At 39.3% G+C, this 15489-nt stretch overlaps 1 protein-coding gene and 1 long non-coding RNA gene across 4 annotated transcripts in view; one reads left to right on the top strand and one right to left on the bottom strand.

The window, feature by feature from the left end:
* Positions 1 to 15489, bottom strand: part of sntg2 (syntrophin, gamma 2) — an 82193-nt gene that overhangs the window by 57968 nt on the left and 8736 nt on the right. The gene's annotated exons all lie outside the window — the stretch shown is intronic.
* On the top strand, positions 4196 to 11378 carry LOC127357845 (uncharacterized). Its single transcript, XR_007882322.1, has 2 exons — positions 4196 to 4267; positions 8585 to 11378. It is a non-coding gene; the product is annotated as an uncharacterized LOC127357845 (long non-coding RNA).

The raw sequence follows: 15489 nt of genomic DNA, 5'->3' as shown, positions 1-15489 counted from the left end.
TCTACATGTTTACATTGTCACTGTGAGAGTCTCTCTCTCTCTCTCTCTCTCTCTCTCTCTCTCTCTCTCTCTCTCTCTCTCTCTCTCTCTCTCTCTCTCTCTCTCTCTCTCTCTCTCTCTCTCTCTCTCTCTCTCTCTCTCTCTCTCTCTCTCTCTCTCTCTCTCTCTCTCTCTCTCTCTCTCTCCCCCTCTCCAAAGAAACAGCTTTCTACAGCAAGGGCGTGGACAAAATAAAAGAACCACAAATATAGTCCGATCCACCACCACAAGCAACGGCCTCAAAAGCAACTATAGGCTTGAATCAGCAAATTTTCAGTCCTGCCAGATATGAGCATTATAAGCTACCCAAAGATAGGATTTATTGCAATATGTTTTTGTTGTATTTCAATTATTGTGTCGACCACCTCTATCATTTGATACTGTAGCAGGTTCTATTCTCTAGGTTTCCCTTTTGGTTGAAGTATAAGCAAATACCTCCTACAACACTGATGATAATAAACAGTGCACGTTACCATTTTAACCCTTCTACAAATGCATTACACCAAGCAATTTTAATAAAAGGAACAAGGTATATTACAATTAATATACAGCAGACTAAAATCCTTATAATACAACTTTAAAAGCAGAGAAAGGTAATAACACTGATCAGTAGAGGGAGGACAAGCATACAAATGTTTGTGCGTTCTTTTGCAGGCGATATCTAGATTTCAGTAGAACAGCAGAAGATTGACCTTTTCATAGATGATGCACTCTTGAGGGGTCACAGTGGGTAAAAAGGTTACAATCAGTATGTGAGTGAGGTCAACCAATTCTCTTTTAAGAGACTTTGGAATGAGGGTTGTGCTCTGTTCCTGCCAAAGAAGACAGAGTATAAATTAAAGCTTCTGGTCAGGGCTTTGTGGAAAAATAGCTGCTGGGCGCACAGTGGATACATTCAAGGGACAAAAAACAAGTCTGTACTTCTGTACTTCAGCCTCACTGACTGCCTGTAATGACAGAGGAAATCAGTTTCACCTCCCATTACTTTCTACTTTGTCACTGCTAAGCCTCTTTGGTAACGTTTTTATGAAGCCATTATTGTTTCTCAACTTCAGGCTTCTCAACAGTAAATCTCATATGGCGTTCATACAAACATTCAACACTTGCAAGGCCATAAAATTTCCATAATTGTATAGAAAAAGGCTGACTGCACCACAAACAAAAGACCCTTTGTACACAAAAAGATCTTTTGCTCCTTTATTTGGCTACTGACATTATGGCTCCAAAGAGAATGAGAAACTAGTTTATTTGTGAACTTCAGGTTAAAAAATGACACTTTCATACATTTTAGACACAAGTTGTTGATTAATTACAGCGAAACAACACTATTAGTTACTCAACAATTGCCCATAGAGGTTAGCATAGGTGCTGCTACCATCAGTTATATCAGAACTGAAGAGTATTTCTTCAATAAAAGAAGAGTACAGGACACTGAAGACTTTTCTCGATGGAAATGATTGTCATTTGACTACATTATATGCTTTGTCGATCTGACTGGTTGAAGGATCATTATATCTTAAATTTCCTTACCCTCAAATAGGAGAATATAAGTTTCAGTTCAGTTCATAGAAACACTCAAATACATTTATCACTATTGCTGGGATGCTGTTTCTAAGCCAGTGTACTGATGCTTGCTTTGGTGCTTATCATGCTTATATTATTAGTAATGGTGTGAATTGTGAAGTTTGAAGTAATTTGAAGTAAAACATTGCTTGGTTTCATTAATGAGACATATGACTGGATGGACAGGAAGAGCTTCAATGGGATATTTATTTAAAGGCCTAGAATGATTCATTACCAGTGGGATAAATTTGTATTAATGTAATATAAGTCGTTGTGGATTCCTAGGGTGATCATGGAGTAGTTACCAATGTTCAAAAATTTAGTGACGTGTCCTCAAGAAAGTAATCTAGTGTGGGAAAATGTGTGGGAAGAGGAAACTGATGTCTCCCGGCTCTTGGGCTTATCATTTATCAGCCCTGTGCTTCTACCAGCTTGTTCATGTGTGACTGAGTGCAGGCATGTGGAACCATAAAGCATATTGTAGTAACTATGGTGCTGTCTTGCAACCTCATCTCATTTGTGTAGATTGAAAACAAAAGAGGATAAAAGCCATCTTGTGGGACACTTGTACATAAAGCAATCACATGCTGGTTGCATATTCTCCTTAGGCTGTCTGTCAGACATTCTTTAATATTAAAAAAAAACACTTGTATTATAATATATTCAAGGTAGAATAGAGTTAAAATCTTGTGACAGCCTATCATATTCATCGTGCTGACTATGGTCAAATTGTGTCCTCTTTTCCCTTAAAATCTTACAGCCAAACTGTTGGGGGTGGAGGAATGAAGCTGACAACCTAATATAATCCAGTACAACAGCTCTGCAATATATTCTGTATTTGTAAAGCTTAAAATGTCCAGTTTTTGTTGTTTTAGTGACACTGTCACAGAGGTTTTGATTCATCTCATGGTTTGAGTATATAGTTTGTAATATGTGGATGAATCATATCTTCTAAAGTCAGATATGTTTTTAATAACATGCAGATTGAGAAAGATTCACACATATAGCACTGTGATTAAGTGACCTTTGCAGTTGAATATTGTATAACTTAATGCCAGCATAGCCGGCTCAACCAAAAGGTGCCATCAGCAAGACTTAATCACATTAGAAATCTCCACAGGTCCACTTGGTACCTTGTATCCAACTTGGATTGGGTCCAACCTATGTTAGATCCTGTCGGATTGATTCGGTCCGATCAAGTCCAACTAGGGCTGGGTATCGGTACTCGATACCTTTCAGGTATCGACTGAAACAACCCGGTACCAAGTAGTATCGAAACTGCACCTGTCAAACGATACCTGCAATCGGTTCTTTTTGTACCCACTTCCCAGATCAAGAAAAAAAATGACTGTTTCTATGGTTTTGCTTTGTATGGCTGGTCAGCATTCCGAGATGCTGGCAGCAAAACGTTCCAAAGTATGGTTGTACTACACGCCTGTGGCGCCGGGTACAAATAGATGCATCAAATGCGGCAAGATTTTTTCAGGGAAAACGGGGAATACTAGCAACATGATGAAGCACCTCATCACGCACGGAAAAAACTTATTCAATAGTCAAAGTCAAAATTAGTAATTTCATTGGTTACATTGTGACCTATCAACACATGGCTAATTTTAATATTCAAATGAGCCATGTGTTGATTTGCCACAACACTCTCACCCACCAGGCTGTCAATCAAGCTCTCAGCTACAGAGAACATAACTTAGCTAACGTCAGTTGTTGGACTGAAATTCTGAAAATGCTCATACTCATATGTATTGGCAAAGCCTATACATCTGAAACAGAAGGCGCTGTATGTTTTTTACCCTTTATCTATCCAGATAAAAACATTAAGAACAGTTTCTGTATGATGTTTATTAGACCTATGTCATCTAAATTGGAAGGCCACGTTGTCATGAGCTGTATCTTGTATATTTATTATTAGCTATGTGGTATGTGTATGCACCTTTATGTAATCTGGTGGAAAAACATTTAAATGTAAAACCGGATCATACCAAACAAATATCTGCTTGCGTGTCCCCGTGTATGCAAAGTGTACTCCTTTTTGATGTGAAGGAAATGGCCACCCTAACACGGAGCAACCGTCGATAACTTCAGGTAATATAAATATATTTTATAATTCTTCGTTGTACATGTTTGTACAGTTATTAAATAAATATTTGAACACTTTCAAAATGTATTAGTGTAAAAATCTTTTGAATGGGGAGGAGTTGTGACATTTACGCAACCAATTGCCTTTTTTTTTTTTAAGTTGAAAAAAAAAGTATCGAATGAAGTACTCAATTGGTATCTGTATCGTGTTAAGGGTACTGGTATCAGTACTGGTATCGAACATTTTTAAACGATACCCAGCCTTAAGTCCCACTCTATTCAGGATTTGACTGGATCCAGATTTCCGGTCATGTCGTGTGCCAAAATGATTACGTGAACAATGTGCTTTTTTTAAGGCAGATGGAGGAGTTTGAACGATTGTGCTTCTCTTCTCAACTGCAACTGCTCATTAATCTGTGACTCATCACGCTGCTACCAATGTTGACTTTTCTCACTCTATTTTGGTCTGTCTGGGTTGAATATTTTTTTTCTATTCAGATTAGATCGGACTGTCCTTGGGTTCCTGTATGGATCAGCAAAGGTGGAAGAAAGTCATTGTATTTGCAAGTCCCAAGTAAGTCTCATGTCTGGGTGATGAAGTCCCAAGACAAGACCAACAAGTCTCAAGACAAGTCCAAGTCTTGAATTTTGTGTTTTGAGTACTAAAGAAGTCATTATCCACCCTTCACCAAATGTAATGCAATTTAAAAAAAAATTAAAGAAATGAGTTTGGACAATTTACAGAAATAATAAATGCGTTTATAAACTTTGTATATAAACTTTAAATAAGTTGTCTGACATTTAAAAGCAACATGATGAGTTGTGTCGGTTTAACATTCCTGGGAGTGATGGTTGGGGTTTTATATCATTTTATCAAACCCAAATCTAATTTTAAATCCCTTATTCAATCAATTTGTCTTCAACTCTGAACATTTGTAATAAATGTTTAAAATAAACCTTTAAAGATTTCATTGAGATTTGTATTTTTGTTGGCTGAGAAGACAGAAGTAATTCAGCTGAGTGACAGCATAACTCCTAGAAAACCTGAAATGAGATGAGCAGAGAAGACATGAAATCCTTATTAAATATGCACCTGAAGTAACAGCTGTAGCCTACTAACTAAACACACTATTTTTCACAAGCTACCTGCTCCTAATACACAGTCCTGATTGACAACTACTGAGTTGCTCAACTTAAAATATTGATATGATTAATTAAATTTTAACCTGGAGGTTGTAACAGGTGAAAGTGATATGGAGTAGCTATATTTTTTCAGTGGAGATAGTCACCACTAATTGGCCTTGTGGAACAAAAACATACTGTCCATTACAGAGTGATTCTTCTTTTACCTCACAAACTATCTGTGGCCCTGAATAGACGCTGGCTTGCAGAAAGCGCATTAACCAGATATAATAATGATATAATAGGCTGCAGAGAAGTATGTTGTCTAAAAGGACCAGTGTAGGATTTAGTGAAATCTAGTGGTGAGGTTGCACATTGCAACCAACTGAATACCCTTGGCCTCAACCTCTCTGTGTAGGAGAAGTGTGTAGGAGAAACAACGATGGCCACGAAAAACGTAAAAGGCCGAGCTTAAGCTAGTGCTTGGATTGTCCGTTCTGGGCTACTGTAGAAACATGGCAGACTCCGTGGAAGAGGACCCGGCTCCACCTGTTGTAAAAACGGGTCATTCTAAGTTGTACACACTGGACCTTTAAAAAAAAAAATTAAGTGTTTTGCCTATATGTACATTTTGGATAATGTCCAAATGCGATAGTGCACTGCTAAAAACGTATCTTTAACCCCTGTTAGGCTGCTGCTGCTGCTGCTGCTTCTAAGTATCTGAATAGTTGAGAGCTGCTCACTTTTTTCTAATATGATGTTTAAGCCAAAAGGCTGTCAAAGTCAAAGTGAAATCATGTATATATTGTGTCATGTCTCAAGTGATTAAATTTATAACTCAAGTCCAAGTCATGTGACTCAAGTCCACACCTCTGGGGTTCAGATCTGTAGCTAAAGTAGACTACACTACAGTATCAACAGTAGGTTTTCACCACATTAATTCTAACCAAACTCTAAATGCTGGAAATATATCTGTCCAATGAATATTTCATGACTTTTGGGAAATGAAATCCTTTAAAGTTAAATTATCCTGCCAAAAATCGGCCAAGTTGCATCAGTATGTAAAGATTTACTGAAGGTTGTGAGACCATTTGATTTGTAAGGTCACCAAACCCTCGGTAGTATAGAAAGGAATCTATACAATATTGAAGGAAAATCAAAGCTACAGTTTTATAAAGTTGTCTGTATACATTATAGATCGCAAAAGTATGATTTGTGCCAGAGGGTCAACATGTATAGTTAATTAGTTTAGTTGGGAGGATTCGTCACAAACAGTAGGTGAGCGAACTCAAACAGATCAGTACACCAGTCAGATGCATTGCGTAAGGTCTCACTTGATGTCTGCAATTCACTCCAAGACAAGGATATAAATTATGAATAACTGTACAGTACAAAAGTTTATTTTGTACTTGTAAAAAATGTAAAAACAAAACCATGTTTGCGATGAACAATTCCGATGTTCACATGGCTAATTTACACTGGAGAGATTAAAGCTTTTATACAAGACTATTACACTTCAGCATGGGGTTTCTGAATCAGTTCAAAGGACAGACAGCACTTGCAGTACACCCGCTGTGGAGATTTCAGAACCCACAAAGACAAGAGAAGGTCGAAGCTGAGTTTCTGTTTACATCTGAAGGTTCTCCTAAACATACTTGGTTCACACTCTGTCCTCAGGAATTGGAGAGCAATTTGACCTGACAGTTAGTGATTAGCCAGATTTGTCACACTGGCTAGAGGAGTGTTTATAACCATGTCACCAGTGGAGATCACATCAATGGTGTGCCTGAGGAGAGGCTGACTGTGTCTTTTTTTATCCAAAAGGTTTTATTTGCAGATTACACAGACTAGGCTTTAGGTGCACACACAGTAAATAAGATAGATTTAATAAGATATTAACCCTGAACATTTTGAAGTATTAATAACCTACTTTGAACAATCAAAGTTAAAGTTTGGGCAACAAAAATCCAAATCAAACAGATTTGATTGACAGTGGCCTGGCAACATTAGTAAACAACTGTCTGATGCTGATTTTGAATTCTGATTGGTGTGTTTTTTTCCCCTTTTCCCAATACGAGCACCACTGACTTCAAACCCGTGAGAAGAGTACAAATAAAATAAAAATCTATTGTAAAAAACACAAAACTGTTCCAAATTTGGCAGAAATCCGTTCATATAGGATCCTCTCACGCAAAGCAAAAACATAGTAAAAATTGCTTAGAATGAAAGCAAATTCTCCTCTTGCATCATTTGCTTGAATTTGATTTCCGGGGGGTTTGTGCAGTCCGTGTTTATTCATCCCAAACAGTATCAGAAAAAAAGTTTTGCTAGTGTAAAGAAATGTACAGTGATAATGCGGAACACGAGCGTTAACGTAATGCATTGAGTCAGACGTGGAGACTGTATGTTAATGTAAAGTGTAGTGTCCATGAGGCAGGATAAGAGTCAGTGTCAGTTGAGGTTGATGAGGCCAGCTGCAGTCGAGAAGAAACTGTTCTTGTGCTGTGAGGTTTTGGTCCTGATGGACCGCAGCCTCTTGCCGGAGGGGAGTGTCTCAAAAAGTTTGTGTCCGGGGTGATAGGGGTCAGCCACAATCTTTCCTGCATGCCTCAGGGCCCTGGAGGGGTGTCAGATTGCAGTCAGTCACCTTCTCAGCAGAGCAAATGATGCACTGCAGTCTGCTTGGCAGTCCTTGGCAATGGCAGTGGCAGAAGTGTACCAGATGGTGGTGGAGGAGGCAGGGATTGACTCTATGATGACGATGTAGAAGTGCACCATCATTGACATTGGCAGGTTCCTGCCGCAGAAGGTATGTCCTCTGCTGTGCTTTCTTGGTGAGGGAGCTGATGTTCCAACTTGGGGTCCTGGGTGATGATAGTGCCCAGGAAGTAGAAGGACTCAGTGTCAGTATTAAATTAGTTCTGTAAAAACATTTTAAATTTTAAAATTTTACTGGGGACCCACTCAAATGACCACCTGTGGGCCCCAGGAACTCACTACATTGAAAACCTATGAACATCACTGCATAACGATCACAACCTTTTTGCCGTTTTAGTCATTGGATCGTCACCTTGTAGCTAAGAATGGTAAAAGATGAACTATCCACAGTGAGCTGAACAGATCCACACAGGCACTTTTTTGTTTCAACAAATATCAAAACTCCAACATTGGGTAATAAACACCACAGGATACCTTTTATGTGCTTTTTCACTTGTATCAAATACCACTCACACCGTGCCATCATCATAGGCTCTGATCAAAGCTGCTTGAGGTCAGCAAAGGCTCAGCTATCCGACCAAGTGGAGTAATTCAGCAATAAAATATAAACTGGAAGCTATTGTGCCCAAAAAGCAAGTACATCCTGGACTCTCAGTTTTAATATTGTAAATTTTATCGAAAACCAACAAAGCAGAAAAGGGTATAGATCAATGAAGATTTTGGCCGTTTGCTGGGATCATGGTTGATTATGACTTCTTAAAACTGGTAGCCTGTCTGGAATATAATTACAGACTACTAGCCCCCACACTGTAATTTACATTGTCAAAATGCTGCTGGCACAGGGCTCCTGGAGGTAAAGTACCATTTTTCTAAAACCGTGTTGGGCGACCATCCGGATCAACTATGATCCATTGCATCGCTATTGTCAATGCCATGACGCCTTGGGTTGAGTCTATCAACCAATTAGAGGACATATTCCTGACTGGACATGTGAGTGACAGCTTTCAAATGCATTGTGCAATGGAATAACATTACCTTGTTCTGTCAATAGATCGAAGAAAAGTTGTGGTCATAACGGTAATGAGCTCAACCCCGCGGGAGACATCACAGGACAATTGATCATTTAGTTATCATCACTGCGCTAAGTCATAGTAGTTTTGTTACATTAACAGTATACGTGTACACAAAACAATGGAATGTTTACTTGCAGGTGCCATACGATGATGAACAACAACAGGAGACTAATAAAACATTACAAAGTAATTAATAATGTATTATGTCAATTCAGCATTCTGATGTATGGCAATAGAAGCTGAATGTTATCTGAGTTGTGAAACATCACAAAGTAATTAAACAGGATTAATTTTAATAATGCCTGCAGCACAATGACAAAAAAGAAAGAACATAAAAAAAAAGGTAGGAGAAGGTGCAACAGGAGGCAACCATGGGTTGCAAATCTCTTAATGCATGGTTAAATCCCAAGTACTAGCGGCAGCAGCACACAAGAGAGAACAGATAATTCAGACTTCAAAAAGGTAGGCCTTACAAGCAACACCTGAGAAGAGACTTTATGTGCAACACCAGAGAAAGAGGACAAGTCTTCAGATGCAACACCTGACACAAGTCATAGATGACCAAGAACTCACGAGCAATATTAGAGGAGAGAAAGAGACCAAAGGAAGGCTAACTGGATAATGTTGAGTCTGAGGAAGCAATCGAGGAAGGTACAAGTAATGTAGAACAGGCCCTATTGAAGCATTTTTAAAGTAATAGATCCAGTCCACAACCAAGCGTTTGATCTCAAGTGTAAGGCCAGCAATGTCAAAATGTGTTGATAGAGGACCACGTCAACCTTTTCTTAGATGTGGTATGAAAATAAGCCATGGTTGGAGTATTCACTGGACAAGGACACAACCTACTGCTTCAGCTGTTGGCTTTTTCTAAGTGAAGAAAAGTACAGTGACAAGACTGCTCAGACAGTGGCTGGTAAACAACTGGAAAAGAGGGCTTTAAAAAAAATGCAAGAGTACTTACTTAACAAGCATGGTGTGATGAAACACAAAAAAAGAAAGCAGCTTTTGATGTATCAGAAGTTCAAGGCAGGGCGATAGAGAAACAAAGAAACAAAGTTTGACTAGATTAATTTGCGCAATTTCATATTGTACGACAGGGGAAGGCTTTCAGGGGTGAGAACGAGTCTGCCACAAGCTGGATAACATATCAAGAGGTTTTGCTCCTCTCTAACAGAACACCAAATGATCTCATAAAAGCCCTGGCCACATTCACAAAGAGAGAGACAGGGAAAGAAATGGACGAGGTTAAAATATATTTGATTCCCGTAGACAAAAACCAATGCTGTATCTCATCACAGGCAGGTCACCTTTGTTGTGTGACAAGATAGAGAATACAGTTCTTGACTAGCTACGGAGACATGTCCTACTGATCCATAAAACACGTGGTCAAGGCTATGGTATCGATGCTAGCATGAGTGGTCAACACAAAAGAACTGGAATCAAGAATACTGCAACACAATGACAAAGGTTCTGTATGTGCATTGCGTTGTTTTTTTGACCCCTACAAACTCAGGGTACAGCCCTGTTCACCGCATATATTGTATATTGGAGTGTGGACACCTTGTCCAACCTGAGGACAGAAGGACAGTTTGGAACACTGTTTAAGAATGCCACTGAAAAGGCAGAAGCCGCTGGGATCAGCATCCCAACAGGCCCCCATGACAGAAAAAGCAGAGGAGGGTGCCTGCAAATAAAGACAGAGAGCATCTCCTTCCAGCCAGTGGAAGACTACAATAGGAATATGTGGTATCCATTCATTGATGTTCTTTCTGAGAAACTACACAAGATTTAGGGTTTTCAAGAGCTACTGACCCATATGGAGCCTAATCACAAACCCTATCAAGACAAACTATTACAAGTCGTATTAAAGCTAGTTTTGCTAAGAAAAAAAAAAACTGAAAACGCAATTTAGTAGTGCTAGGTTTGGGGTCCTTACAACCAACTGCTGGACAGCGCCCTCAATGGAGAGCTACATGACAATTACACGCCACAAAAATCGATGAGGACTGGCAGGTTAAAGTGTTAAATTGGTGCAGCAGAGACTTGAGGACTTATGGGAAAGTGGCTGCATGTGTCCACAACAATGCATGCAACATCATGGCTGCGAACTCTCCTGGATGGATGACCTGGGAGTGGCTGTTTTGCCCATTCACTTCAGCACATTACTGTGATTATCACTGACATAAAAGTGTGTTATCAGTTAAGAGGGACATTATCACATTAATTAGACTATATTGTTCACCACAGGTTGACACAGATGAGTTGGTGGCCAAACCAGCACTGATCGCCTCTGTCCTGGACCCTCGCCATACACATCTGGGGGATTTTTCCACCAAGAGAGAAGCTGCAAAAGATAATGGAAATCTGTTCTACTGTGGAAGTGGCCAGTGCCACTGATGATGATGATGATGATCCTGGTACTGTCGCTACAGGGGGAGATGAGAAAGCGGCCCCTGCTGCCCAGGCTGGAGTCACACAATACCGCCAGGAAAATGTAATGATATCGCTCCTGGGAGGCGACTACAGCATCCCTCAACAAGCTAATGACCCAGAGGTGGAGGTGGACACCTATGTTAGAGACGATCACCCCTCATTGACTGGTGGAAAGGTTGGCAACAGTAGCAAGATGCCATCTCTGCGTTCCCGGGACATTGGTACCATCTGTGGGTATCCTCCACTGCTGGTCTCATAGTCAACACACTGCATACCAGACAATGTCGACATGTTGCTATTTCTGAATAAAAACCAGCAGACAAGCTGTTCAGTGGTGAAGACTAAGGTAGTATTTGTGGTCGGAAAAAAAGTTTCAATTTATGAACCTGTTGGCTGTTTAAGTTAGGCCACACAGGAGATTTAGCTGGTCTTTATTTAGGCTTTATGCTGACTAAACATTCAACGCTCTCCTCGCTGCAGGCAAAAATTTCCTTTCCTGAATTTGGGCCCCCTCCCCTTTAACATCCTCTGCACGTCCCTGCTGTGCAGCTGACCAGATTTCATGGAATATCTATAGTATATCTGCTGCAGCATCAAACAGAGAGGACTGCTTTTTTCTGCCAGAGCAAACAGCACAACTACCAACAGTCTTTTTACAACAGGAAGAGAAATGTCATGATTTTTTAGAAACACTAGCACCTCTATAAATTCTGTGAGACAGCGGCTGCAAACTGTCTCAACCATCAGCTCAACTGTTTATAGTGTTTGTACCAAGGTATCACAGTTGTGGCTCCAGTGGGAGGGGGTAAAGTACACTTTTCAGGGTTGAAAGTAGTGGATCAGAGTGAGATCTTACTTGGCTTGGCACAACTGAAGTGGAAAAAATCATTGTATATGCCCAGTGGACCATGAGTACCAGGATGCTTTTTTTTTTCTTGCTAAAAATTGCTGTTAAGAGCCATTCTTATCGACTATTTCAGTAAGTTTCACATTCCAAGTTCAATGAAAATGGGGCACTACTGTCAGGACAGCCACATTACAGACCACAGTTAGTTTTCCCTTTAGAGCTAAAACACTTCCACAGCCGGAAACATACAGACACTTTTACCAGGTCCTGCATCATTAGCAAATCTCTTTACCCAATCCAAATAGTTTCAAATCCCCTATCAAATGTAATTAAGAATTTTTCTTTATTCGCAAGGAACTAAAGTTATAAATAATGAAACCTATAAGATTCAAACTAATCTGTAATCAGCTTTTGTTATCGGGAAGGCAGAGACCGTTTCTAGTGGCAGCCTAATTAATGTCCACAACCTGTAGCCACCATCTGTAAATTAGAGGTGCAGAATAAGACATGTTATATTGGAGATCCCAATGGATAACTAGTGAGTGGATAAGCTTGTTATGCATACAAGATATTTACATAACCACCTACCGCCTTCTTTTCTGTTTTTCTCTTGCATCTGTATGAAATGTAAATGGTTGTCCTGTAGGCAGCTCTGAGGTAAATGACAGTCGAATATTTATTCATTAATTTACCATCCACTAGCAGTCATAGAGTGATGTTAACCTATTAAAAAATCCATGGGGGTGCACCAGATCAGGGTTAAGATTTGGGGACACTTCAAACTAAAAACTCCCATGTTCCTATAAAGTTTGGCCCAAAGGTCTAAAATGTTACGCAGCTGTAGTTGATGTGATGTAAGTATTGTATTGTATGTATTGAGCATGGCCTTTTAAATGCCTTGTTCTTGTGAAATGACTGTAAAAGTTACATTTAACAATTCAGTAAAAATGTGGGTTTAGTGAAATAAAGGCTATTGCTGAAGTGCTATATAATACTTATATTTTATATTATTGTTATTTACATTAAATTATATACACAATATTAGATTTCTATTCTATTAATACAGACAAACAAAAGTATCCTAGTTTAGTCACATATATCATCATTGTGGTGTATATTGTTATAGAAGTTCTGACTTGAACCTCAGTATTAGTACAACACTGGTCATGTGGGACTGTGTACTGCCTGCCTTGTAATTATGACTTCAATTGCTCTTGCACCATTTCTATTTTTGTTTCTATTCTATTTTACATACCTGTAATCATTTAGTTTTACTTTCTCTATCACCATCTCTTTGTGCCATTGTGCTGCTCAAACTCCTGAATTTCCCCTCTGAGCATCAATAAAGGCTTATCTTATCTCATCCAAAATGAAACAGGCTATTAGAACGCATCCCTAAGTGGGAGGACCTTGTGTCAAAAACTAGTTCCAATAGGTTTCTCATTTAAGTTCATATTCTTATATATGCTGCTAACATATGTTCCGTTTGTTTACTTGAAGGTTACAGAACACAAGAGACAGTGGAGCTGTGTGCAACATGGGTTTTGACAGGGGCCTAGCTCATTTTTGCCCCAGGGCCCCCAAGTGCATTTATCTGGCCACATGTCTAATCAAAGTCAAGGTTAACTGTTGCTCAGACATGAAGTCAGACATCTAGGCCTCCCTGAAAAATATTTTCGCTTACGCAAGAGCTTTTGAACATCATTCATAACAGCTGGCATCTTACTAATGTGTTGACTTAATATGATGATTAGGATGTGGTTGATTTCACACTGCCACACGCCAGCCTGGTTGAATGAACACTAGAAACATTTAGGCTCCCTCAGTTCCTTGTAGTATATTAGCTCATTTATTTATTGGACTTTAATAGTGTGTCTATGGCTTTATTAACTAATAACATACAGTGATTTAATAAAGCATGGTTTCCCTGCATATCTTAATAACCCAGATATTTCTGCCTCCTTGATCTCTCCTTCCTGATGTAAAGATAGTTGACATTTGAGTTCTTTGGCTGCAGTGGAAGAAAACTTTCCAGACACTGATAACCTTGAACAGCACCACAACTGTCAAGTGACAGAGAGACACACACACACACACACACACACACACACACACACACACACACACACACACACACACACACACACACACACACGCACACACACACACACGCACACTCACTCACTCACTCACTCAGGCACAGTACTGATACACAAACATAGCCAGCAGCCAGAGCACACTATCCAAACGCACACATTTGTCCAGATCCATCAAATAACGTCTGGAACAGTCATCAAACCTGCACATACAGTATAAGAAGTGGAATGCAGCAAAAAGGTCTCGCCTTAATCCACTTACAGGCGTCTGTAGAAAATCGCACGTTAGTTCCATCAGTTCAGTTTAACACTGACAAACACCTCATCATGGATTTCATACAGTTTCAGCCATGATTCACAAGTTTTGATCAGTGGAACTGCTTCTGGGCCATAGCCAGACATCACTGCCAATTTTCTCTCCCTGGCTAAAGACCTGACTACAATAAAACCCATGTTCATTTGAACCCAGAGGTTGTTAATGAGTATGAAATATTGACTGGACTGAAAAATCAAACTAAACACCCACTTCATGCGTAATGACCCCAAAAAAGACTGCAAATAGATAACATGTAGTTTCAGATACTGGTGGTCTCATTATGGTCAGCTAATGAGCTTAAAAGGCAGATGTTTGGATACATGCAACCTCAGCAGCAGGACAGCATGTTAGTTTTAGGTGTGAACTGGATGAGCTGCATGGATGACCAGTACTGGATGATGTTGGCAGGAGTCACGATTAATACTTTTGTCAAGCTGAGCACTTTCATCTGCATCCTTTAAAAAGATCACCACATTTAAAATCACTGAGATTTAGAACAGAGGATTTACAAAAAAAAAAAAAAAAGAAAACCCAGCACTCTATTCAGCTTGTCCTCTTTTTCGAGGTCAATTAAAAAAACCCCGGGGTGGTGTCAGCAGTGAAATAGCTATGAGTGTACATTTTTACTCTTTCACAAGGATGTCGATTTATCATCTAAATTTGCCTGGGATTTCTTTTAGAAAAGTTTAGTTTTTTTTTTTTTTTTTTTTTAATATTAATCATCTTAGAAATCCAAGCAGAGAGCTACAACGTGGAGCAAAAAGTGACACAGTATTTGCTGTATTTATGACAATATCAGAAATAGATGGATAAGGGGAACATTCTCATTTATTTGCGATAGTTAATATGCAGACAAGTCTGGCTTTCACATGAAAAGTGCAAGCACATATATTTTGCAAACTGAGAGTCTGCATTTTTGCCAGCACGCACATTTCTTAAGTTGCAAACATGCACGTTTTTGAAAATCATGCCAAACTGTAGCAAAGTCACCTCTTGTTTGCAAATACCAATATGCAAAGTTGCCTGGCAGCCTAAAAGTAAAAAGGTTAAAAAAAATTAATTGGATATTCCAAAAATCCATTAAAAACAGCCCAGAGATATAGCTGCACTGATGAGAATAATCCATCATTTTAAATGAGACAATTTTGGTGATTTCACCAAACATGGCTTTACCACTCTGCTAATTACCAC

Source organism: Dicentrarchus labrax, unplaced genomic scaffold (assembly GCF_905237075.1).
Source record: "Dicentrarchus labrax unplaced genomic scaffold, dlabrax2021, whole genome shotgun sequence".
In the NCBI taxonomy this organism is placed as follows: domain Eukaryota; kingdom Metazoa; phylum Chordata; class Actinopteri; family Moronidae; genus Dicentrarchus; species Dicentrarchus labrax.
Note: the sequence above shows the minus strand (reverse complement) of the source record. Positions and strands in the feature narration are given on the sequence as shown.